The sequence below is a fragment of the Rhododendron vialii genome, chromosome 3a (genome assembly GCF_030253575.1).
Source record: "Rhododendron vialii isolate Sample 1 chromosome 3a, ASM3025357v1".
Taxonomy (NCBI): domain Eukaryota; kingdom Viridiplantae; phylum Streptophyta; class Magnoliopsida; order Ericales; family Ericaceae; genus Rhododendron; species Rhododendron vialii.
In genome coordinates, this window is record NC_080559.1 from 14953557 (window position 1) to 14964876 (window position 11320).

At 37.3% G+C, this 11320-nt stretch overlaps 1 long non-coding RNA gene across 1 annotated transcript; it reads right to left on the minus strand.

Moving 5' to 3' along the window:
• Positions 1-8742: 8742 nt before the first annotated feature.
• On the minus strand, positions 8743-10932 carry LOC131318669 (uncharacterized). The gene is made up of 2 exons (XR_009197773.1): positions 10511-10932; positions 8743-9019 (listed from the first exon to the last, which is right to left on the minus strand). It is a non-coding gene; the product is annotated as an uncharacterized LOC131318669 (long non-coding RNA).
• Positions 10933-11320: the final 388 nt, after the last annotated feature.

Genomic DNA, 11320 nt, shown 5'->3' on the forward strand with positions numbered 1-11320 from the left:
TATCTTGACTTTTCGCATTTTCGATCCATATTTTTGTTTATTTCAAGCTTCTCCTCTTGCAAATAAGAACTAATTAATAGTCATCAATAATGACCGCCGTGTTTAATTTTATCCAAAGTCACCTTTAACCTAAGTCTTTTTTCTTTTTTTTTCAATCAATAGAAGAGATCGATTATTTTACATCAGATATGAAATATATAGTACGAACCCGAGACACTACATCAATTATGAGAGTCCACGAGACAACCAAGTCCAACAACTCAACCAATACAAGAAATAAGCTCATTATAGGGTAGAAACAAAGAAATGAAGGAAAAACCCTCTAAGGGAAGAACGTAGGTGGGGAGACTCAAACTCTTGACCTTTTAATGAGATGCAAAAATCTTGGCCAACTGAACTACCCCCAGCAAAACTCTTAACCTAAGTCCACTATGGTGAACAGTTCGTTCAAAAAAAAGAAGAAGAAGGTAAACTGTGGCCAGTGCCGGCTCTGGGCTAAGGCCTAAGAGGCCGGCACCTTAAGCCCCTCAAGAATGTGTAAAAATTAGGGCCTCCTATTATTTTAGGTACCCATTATATATGTCCAATCTTTTTGGGTATAACAACATTAGAGGCCCATTTTAATACCCAAACCACCTATTTTACACTTAAGAGACACAGGCCCAATAGTTTGGCCCAACCTAACTTGCTCAATCAAAGGAAAGAAAAAAGGAAAAAGAAAATGCGGATCACGGGCAGTTATCTTCATAGAGAGCCCTTTAGAAAATGATTCCATGTGGTGGGTTCCTATATAAGTTTTATGCATATTCTACCATTAACAGCTCTAATCTCCTAAACACACAATAAAATGGAAGAAGATGAATTAGAGATCAAAGAAGAGAAAACAGGATCAGATATTAGTATTTGTATGGGTTTTTTCCTAGTCGAATACATGCATTTGGCTTTGAAAAAATCATTTAACTACTTGTTATTTTATTGTCGTAAATTTTATTAAGGGCCTCATTGTCTACGTCCGTCTTAGGCTCCCAAAATCTCAGAGCCAGCCCTGACTGTGGCTACATAATAATGCACAGCTAGCACTAATTACTACGACCACATAATTTTGGACCATGGCGGGGGTGGCTCCAAGCAAGATATAGGTATGCAGAGTAGGGTAGAAGTCAGAATTATGTTGTCCACAACCCGTTAATCAAGCTTAGCTGGAGTTTAATTTGGTAATTACCAGGGCTGCCCGTAGATTGGTTCTGTTCCCGATCTGATGCGCTAGTGGCAGTTTATCGTTTTCTCCATCGGTCACCCATCTGTGAATATTGACCGGTTTGGGCGGATTTGAGCTTGCAGTTTTTTTTTTACATATATACTCAAAAAATTGAAAAATAGAACCCGAAAACTTCAAGATCAATCAAGTTTAAACATTCATCCATGCAAAAAGTTATAAAGTATAAAGTCCAACAAATCTAAACATTCACATCTATTTCTCGGCGACCAAATCAAAATTGTTTACGATTGTGTAAAGTGTATCATGACCAAAGTTTGCTTTCCAAGAACAATTACTCGTCATCTCAATAGCTAAGGGCGGAAGTACCTTCAATTAGGGGTGAGCTATAGCCCAAGTTCATTAAGAAAAAAAAAAAATTATATGTAAAATTTTAGCCCAATAGAGTTTAGTCCACCTCATTTTCTTTTTGTAGTCCAACCGATTCTAAATGATTATCTTCATTGAAAGAAAACTTGTTGAAGATATCGACTCAAATTCGATAATAAATGATTTCTACTTTCTAAAACAACATAGAACACAAGTTCAGTAAGATACAACTTCAATAGTATACGTTTTTTTTTTTTACCTTTTTTCTTTAATTTTGAACATTTTATGTATTTTTGTACAAATTTGTTGGACATTAATTATAAAATTATTTTTAGTTTATCTATATAAAAAATACCTCATAGTTCCGAGGACAACTAATTAGACATCTAAAAAATGCCTCATAGTTCCCAATCAAATTTTGATGATCTGAGCCGCTCAATGTGATCAAAACGTGATTTTAAGGAGAAATTTACAAAAAAAAATATCGGAAAAGGCTTGATCTGAGCAGTTTTTAGCTTAGATTTGATGAACGGTTCAATTAAAAATTGTTTAAAATAAGCACTTTTCGGTCATATTTTTTGCTAATTTCTCGCGGGCACCCTTAAAATCACGTTATGCATATATTAATTGAATGGTTCGGATCATAAAAATTTGATCGAAACTATGAGATTGAGATTTGGGGTATTTTTTTTGGGTGTCCCTTGAGCTGTTCCGATATATATATATACACAAAATTTCAAGTAAGAGCGTCCTTAACTTGTTAAATTAAGGACGTCCATTTTTCGACCAATTTGCGATGATCTGAGCCTCTCAATATGTTCAGAACGTGATTTTACGGGTACCCGTGAGAAATTAGCAAAAAAAAAAAGGATCGGAAATGGCTTGATCCGAGCAATTTTTGTTTATTTTTTATCAAATGGTTCAAATAAAACTACTCAAATCAAGCCATTCTTGGTCTTTTTTTTTGCTGATTTCTCGCGAGTACCCTTAAAATCACGTTCTGAACACATTGAGTAGCTCGGATCATCGAAATTTGATCAGGAAAGGGGACATTCGCATTTTATTTAAAATGAAGACGCCCTTACCTGAAGCTTAATACACACACACACACACACACACACACACACACACACACGTAGTTCTTTTCAGGTCCAGTTGCCCAAATTTTCTTATGGTCCGGATTTGTGTCTTAGCCATTGGATTGGATAGAGGAGATCCAACGGCTGTGGAAATAAAAGCTAATAAAAGGGATTTCACCCCTCCAGCCCCATTTCGTCGTTTCGTTCCACAGCCAGAGAGTGAGAGAGAGAAAGAGAAACGGAGGCGACTATATACGAATGACCTTCGACCGAAGCTGAGATCGAAGACGACGAACGTCAGCGCTAAGCGCTCTCTCTCTCTCTCTCTCTCTCTCTCTCTCTCTCTCTCGTTCATGTGATTTTCGAATTGATTTTTGTGTGGTTTTGATTGATCTCGAGATGGCCGACGACGAACGATCGAAGCTACGATCAGCCTAAGGTCTCTCTCTCTTTCTCTCTTGATCTCTATGATTTTCAAAACCCTAACAATATATCTTCGATTTTCGAAACCCTAAATGAAGAATAGGGGCTGATTTCTTTGATTTGTTTGTGTGGTGATTTCTTTTGATCTCGGGATGGCTGATTTCTACTGATTGAATGATTTTCGAAACCTTAACAGTATTTTAGGGTTGTATATATGATATCCGATTTGGGGATTTTCTTATGGTCCGGATTTGTGTCTGAGCTATTGGATTTTCTTATGATCAGTTGTTATTTGGACTGGTTTTCGTGTGTGACTTATGCTGATTTTAGCCAGAGAATTTTGAAGTGGGGTTTGTTTGGTGTTATCAGTGTATCATTTAGAACTGTGATATATATATATCAGTTGTTTTCAAGTCTAGTCGCCTGGATTTTCTTATGGTCCTGATTTTCTATGAGTTTGCTCCTATTTTCAGATTTGTTTGCCCCTATTTGTTGACTATGATGATAAATTAGCATGCAATGTGCACTTAGGCCTAAAAACATTAGATGGTCAATTGGCAACTAATGTTGCCACCTTAGTGCCTTAAAAATGTGGTGTCGTGAACATTTCATTTATCTGAGCCACTTTATTTGGCTATGATGAAAATTTTCTGAGCCGTTGGGCGAGTTTGCCCCTATTTCCAGATTTGTTTGCCCCTATTTGTTTGCTATGATGATAAATGAACATGCAATGTTTACTTAGGCCTGAAAACATTAGATGGTCAATTGGCAACTAATGTTGCCGCCTTAGTGCCTTAAAAATGTGGTGTCGTGAATATTTCATTTATCTGAGCCACTTTATTTGGCTATGATGAAAATTTTCTGAGCCAAAATCGTCTATCTAAATTTTTTATATAAGTTACTTGTAGTTGTAGCTGTGTTGGACATTAGGGCTGATCGTAGCTTTGATCATTCGTTGTCTTTGTTCTCAACTTGGGTCGTTCGTATACAGTCGCCTCCGTTTCTCTTTCTCCCTCTCACTCTCTGACTGTGGAACAAAACGCAGAAATGGGGCTGGAGGGGTGGGAAATCCCTTTTAGTACCCTTTTATTTCCATAGCCGTTGAATCTCCTCCATCCAATTCAATGGCTAAGACACAAATCTAGACCATAAAAAAATCCCGACGACTGGACTTGAAAAGGACTGTATATAAAATGTGTAATCTGTACTGAGGCTTGGAAACATTAGATGGTCAGCTTGGCAACTAAAGTTACCGCCTTAGTGCCTTAAAAAAGTGGTGTCTTAAACATTTAATTTATTTGGCTATGATGAAAATTTTCTGAGCCAAAACTACCTCTCTCAATTTTTTATATTACTTCTAGTTTTTAATTGTGTTGAACATTTGTGTGAGTGTGTGTAGACATTGTGTGAGTGTGTGCAGTAATCGTATTAAAATAGTCATGTCCAGTTCAAGCAACAGGAGTACCATTCAATCTCGCCACCCTACATTTCTAAACAAGACATGTTGGTGTGGGTTGAGAGCTACTGTGCATATTTCAGAGTTAGAAAAGAATCTTGGAAGGCTCTACTATAGGTGTCCAAAGGATCCAAAGAATAAAGAAAAATGCAAGTATTGGGAGTGGTGCTATCAAATTGGGTGCCACGAACCCAACCCACATGTTGCACCAGAGGTGAAAGTAGTAAAGAATGATGCACGTGTTAAAGTCATCGAAGTCACCGTTGCTAATTTAAAGCACATGCTGATTGTCTTTCAATTCTTAAGTGGGCTAGCATTGGTAGTGGCTATCATTGCACTTCTTAAATGAATGTAATTTGTATTCGTTCGTATTTGTTGTAACCGGTAGTTTAAAACCTTAGTTCTGAAAATGTATTGTATGTTTTGAATGTGATGGCAGATATTGTATTTATTGTAGTCGTTGGTAAATGAATTTGCTTGACTTGCGCTCAAAATGAATGTAATGCAACTATGTGGATGAATGTAATGCTTCTGAGAATTTAAGCTTTTGGTTTGAGTAGCTATGGTGTGATTAGTAAATTGAATTCGTAAATCCATTGATGTGAGTTAGATATCAAGTTTCTGGCAATGCTGTTTCGATGTGAATGATCGATGAAAGGTTAAGAAAACATAGGAAAAAAAGTGTACTAAAAGGCGCTGTATTTTTTATTTTTTATTTTTTCCGAGACATCATGCAAATACAAAGTAGACAACCTTAAATGTTTTCCTTTTACATGGAAAATATCTCTCCGAAGGCGGCCAATGGAAACTGCATCAGATTCTAGAAAGATATATGGGTTGGAAACACAAGATTGGAATCTATATTCCCAACCTTGTTCAGCATCATTAGTGACAATGCGGAATTGCAAAGTGAAGTTTTAGCAACGAAAGCTGAGCTGTTACAATGGAACTTTCAATTCAGAAGAAACATGTATAAATGATCGGGTAATAGGAAAAGCTCACTGAATTATTCACACTTTTGGATGAATTTGGAGTGGCAAACTCATATGGAAATGGTCAAGAAGACAGAGAAAAAAAAGTAAGAAAACATACTTGGTGTTCTTGTAACTATTCAATTCCAAAACCAGTATCACGGCTCAAATTGCTTGACAACCTTGTTCTATCCAACAAGATCAAAAAAAAAACAAACAAACTTGTTCTATCCAACAACAAATTCACTGGAGAATTCAACTAGGGAATTCCAAAATGCCCATTTTCAACAACTGCCAATTCGAGCTGGAAGGTGTCATGCTAGAGTCATTCAAAGCAGCCAAGCTAAAGTCATCCAAAGAGGTTCATCATGAAGAATGTTGATCACACTGCATATTTAAGCAGATAAAACTCAAACAGTAGATAACAAAAAATGCTTTGGATAAAAGAACATTAAAAAACAAACACTTACACTCATCGTCAACATCATCCCCCTCATCGTCCTCGTCATCACTCAACCTGACATCTTGTGAAGACCTAATAAAAGAAGACAACAATTAAAATGTATTCCGTGTATAAACAACGAAATTCATAGTACAAATTAACATCCACTTACATATTCATAAATTTTGGACAATTCATTTTGTCATGCAACTGCCCCGTTAACTCACAACTATTACATTTCCTCCTCTTCTTGACGGCCTTCTCTTTTCCTCCTTTCAAATGCTTACCACAACCCTTTGCCCTAACTTAAAGTGGTTCTTTCAAACTATGTCAGCTTCCGAGAGAAGAAGGCATTTGGATATGACTCGTTGAACCATCTTTGCGAGAACTCTTCATCAATGCAATCTTCTTTTAACTAAACTTCAAAGCTTCTCGCATAACTTCACTTTCTTCTTCATCTAATGCAGCATCATTGATAACTATACAAGCAAGTTGGAAGAGCCCTTGTCGCCTCACAAGAACTGAACTGTTACATATTTCTTTCACACCACTACCTAAGTCATCCATCACCCTACTCGCTTTTGCTGTCTTCGTCCACCTCGGCAAGATGTATTCAGTAGGGAGTTCTCTAATTTGTATTCTAAACAGGTACACCAACAGGTGTTGACAAGGAATTCCATCGAATTCAAACATCTTGCAGCTACAACTGACACGGTTCGATGACTTGTCCACGAAATCTCACGAATTCTCACACCTTCCATTTCTTCTCTCTTAACATTCCACAAATACCGATGTTCATTCTCGCGTGTGAACGTAACCACATACGCATTAATTTAAAAGATTTCTTCTTGAAACCTCACAAATATGCTCTGTGTATATATTTTACTCATTTTCTTTTCCATTGTCCACAAGGTTTTCAAGAGAGGCTTCTCATTTACATCTTTATGGTCCAAATCTAATTCATTATGTCGGACTTTGCAAGTGCCCTATTGAACCGCATCACAAAATCCATCATTGAATTTTCTTTGGACACATACCTCTTGAAAAACGAATGAGAAATTTCAGTCCATTGACTACTAGTCATGTGGGCAGAAAACATGTGGTTCGTATATGCGGGAACCCATCTATCACGAATTTCATATATATCCTGCAACCATTTATTAGCAGACAACTTGGAGTTTCCTACAATAGTTGCCCATCTTGCATCGAACTCTTCAGGTGTTTCAGAATTCCATATGCAATTCTTTAACTCATCATAATGTTCCTTATATGACAGTGCACCCAATTTTTCAGAAAATTTGCTCACAATGTGCCAAATACAATATCGATGAAACACATTTGGAATAGCAGAAGCAATTGCTCTTGTCATCGCCGGAAACCATTCATTGAAGAGCCACACAAACAAATCAGTTTTTTCGTCACTCAAGAACGCACACCCAAGAAGTGTTGTCTGACTGTGGTGGTATAGGTGCAAATATCAAGGAATATTTGTTTGTGTAGTATGTAGTATCAAACACTACCACATCCCCAAAATATTGAAATGACTTTCTAAAGGTCGCATTCGCTCAAAAACAATGAGTAATTTTATCCTTGTCATCTCTCTCGAATATGAACCTAAAGCCCGGATTCTTTTGTTGTTCCATCTCGAAATGCTCATACAACATGTTCGCGTCATGACCATGTACTACATTCTTCCTATCTCTTTTATCATTGTAAAGATCTCGTGGTAAAAATCTAACATTTTCAATACCCCCCACTTGCAACTCAAAAATACTCATTTGTTGGTAAGTTGGCATATTAGCAGCAGATAATTGTTGCGTTAAAGCTTTTTGGGCGACTGACACTCGGCGATGATATTTTAACAAATGCACCTTTCTTAGCGTTGTAAGCTCATGGTTATGATCCTTGACAAATTTTGATACAACAAACACTTCACTTTTTCTCACGATAGCAGGTTTTGCACCACAACGTTCTCTAGTTAAACCCCGACGCCATTTAGTGGCCTTAGAATTTCTCCTCTCCCATTCTTTAAAACAAATGTACTCCTTCCTCATTACTTTACCATTCTCACCCAACCTACTAGAATTGATTTGGACACTAAATCCGGCTTATCTAGCATAATCGTTGTAAAATTTCCAAACGTCATCTAACTTCAAAAATTATTGGTCAATTTTCGGTATCACTTCATTTTTTAACTTGAGGAGTGTAAATTTCTTGACTAGAATTCACAAATGATTGACACAGTTGGAATGGGGATGGTGATACTGCTATGCCATCCAAATATTGCATTCTAAAAATCAAAATAGAAAACAATTACCAACATGCAAAAAAACATTTACAACAAATACCAGTCTATGTGTCTCCCTTTATGCTATAATATGCAACAAATTTTTGAGAGAGTGAGAGAGATACCTCGGTGTTGGTTCTCAAAACAAGGGGGTTGGATCAACATTGGTTTGATCTTGTTCTTTCATTTAATCAAATTGTGAGCTACTTATGAGTAACCTACCAATGGCAAACAATGGCAGACATTATCTCAGAGATTACAAAAATAAAATCAACATAAGTCACACACGAAAACCAGTTCAAATAATTGTTTTGTTTTCAGGCAACAGGATGCTTCCTATATATTCGAAAGGAGGAGATCCATAAGTCGTGTAATCAAGAAAATGGTTTTAACCTTGACAATTCAATATCTAGATTAGTTTTCATGAATAAAGTTAAAGAGTAGATAAAACCAAAGAGCAAGGGAAATACAAATAACAGTTGCTCTGTCACGCCCTCGATTTTCAACATAAATAAAGATAGTTTTTCATAAATAAAACTCCTCACAATATCTTACATGATACCCCAAAAGAGTTCACCATGTCCTAATCATTAAATTACAATTCCAACTCCATGAGTTTGAATATATTACATCATAAAAAGAAATAGAGTTAAGATTATATTACATTCCCAAAATATATTTTATCAAAAAGTCCATGAGTCTCTTTTACCGTTTCTTTCAAAATTATGCACTTGAATGCAAGCACTCTGCTCCATGCTACTGCTCCGGGTTCACACCTGAAAAATGATAGGTTGAGCTACAAGAGCCCAGTAGAGAAATCTACACCACTATTATATGCAAATGGGATGACAGGTAGAATAAATAACAGAAGTAGATACTGTGTCTTTAATGGCAACAGAACGTGTATACTAAATGTCCCACCGTCGACTACAGAAGGAAAGCTCTCTGTCAACACCCCAATATTTAAGTACACCTCGAAGATCTAATACCCATATGATTTACTCACGACTACCAATGCCTCTCAACCTATTCTGATATAACCTATCCGATATTCCAACGTCGCAATATATGTGACAACTCACATTTAACGGTAACAAGTACATCTCTACAGTATCGTGTTCGAACAACCAACCATTTCTTTCATGGATTCATTCCGTTAACCCTTTATTTGCTTCCATATCATAATTGCAAACCAATGCCACACGTCACGTGTGGATGCTCTTTTCGGGCTATTCATGGAGTCCCATCACTCCCACAAATACCTCTCACACAAATGGAACGAATTCAATCCACATAATATAGGTCATAATACCACTAGTCATTGCTACACTTCATAACTCTAGTATTTATCTCAATCACATAAAATGGATTCATAGGCGAGACTCGTTCATCATGTAGAAAGTATAAGGTAACCCCATTGTCAACTACTCGCAACTATAACACTATTAGTTTCTTATATTATCATCCACATATCCACACATCTCACATCAAAGTAAACTCATTCTCAACGATTCGTAGATTTCTACCTTGCCACACATAAAACCATAGAAGTTACGCAAAAAATGTGTCACATATCAAACATAAGGAAAATGTCACATGTATTCGCGCCTAGCGTTGTTTAACTCAAAAGAGTAATCTATGAGTTTGTTTCTCGCATCGCATGTCACACATACAACCTTCGCCCACCTATGTTCCTTTCGTTCTCTAAACCCTCGTTTCGGTGTCAAAGGACTCACACGGAACCCAACAACCACTACAAAGCCTAGTGTACCACTAGCCTCATCAAACCACTCAACTAAGTGCTTAGGCGAACCTAAGAACATCCATGTTTCACTCCACGATTCCAAGGAAAAAGGATTACCCAACGTATACGAACATATCTATCTTATTTTGGCTACCAAACCTTATCGGTTAAGAAATTGGAGATGAGACCACCACCATTTGAAAGTACATTTCCGGTACATGAATTTCGATATAAAATTTGCCCAAAATGGAGTTCGGATGAAAACGTTATGCCCGTTCGAAGTTTTGCCAAAATGCTGAATTTTTCATTTCCTACAAGTAGGAGACCACAATTTCACGAAAATGACATTACTGGACAACTTTTCTACCGGTAGGGCCAAAACTCCTACCGGTAGGACCTGGGTTTTCACTGCACGATTTTCAAACTCCACCAGAACATTTCTAACAACGAAAACAACGATCTAGGGCACGATTCAAACACCAAATCAACGCATACACACATAATAAAAGTGAGAAATCCCTACCTCATGGGTTTTGAGCAAAATCCGAGCCTTTGACCGAGTCAACCAAGCTCTAACGAGGTCCGACCATGAATTTTCTTGGATATTCGGAAAGCCCGTGCTCCGTATAACAACTTTAATTCTCCAGTCTTACCCGGAATCACACCCTAAGTAGATGAAATCGAAGAGAGAAGAGAAGAGGGAGTTTTTCGGAGGAGAGAGAGATAGCCGAGAGAGAAAAAGAGAGAAAAAATGGGAGAAATGATTCTCCTGGGGAAATTATTGGCATGGGGAGTAATCCCATGCTCCCACCCCACACACACACATGTGCACCTCTCGCACAATTACCCTTATATCCTCCCACGAAGACGTCACACTGAATATCCGCACCGTCAATCTCGACGGGCCGTACGATTGCAAAAGAAGAAATATAGTCTAAAAAATACGGGTCTCTACATGCTCAGTGGAGATACTATGAGGGTGCCTGAAGTTTAAGAAACAAGTGTATTGAAAGTCACATTACCACAGGAGCACAACTGCATCAATTTCTAGAGTGGGGTGTGAGAATGTTAGGAGAGCCAATCCGAGACGGATAGCTTCTAGAATAGAAACATTTGACCGACTGCCACAATTTTAAAAAGTGAAATTTAAATTTGATCCAACAAAAACAGGTTTAGATTTGATAAGTTAGGAAAAATTTAAGTCACCTAAAATGTAATGCTAGAAGAATAAATTATGCGAAATATTGCAAGTATCAATGTCGAAAAGCATTTTGTATCAAGAGGCAAGAGCAGCTCTCAACTACTAGAATTTTTCCCTTTCTTTGAGATCAAC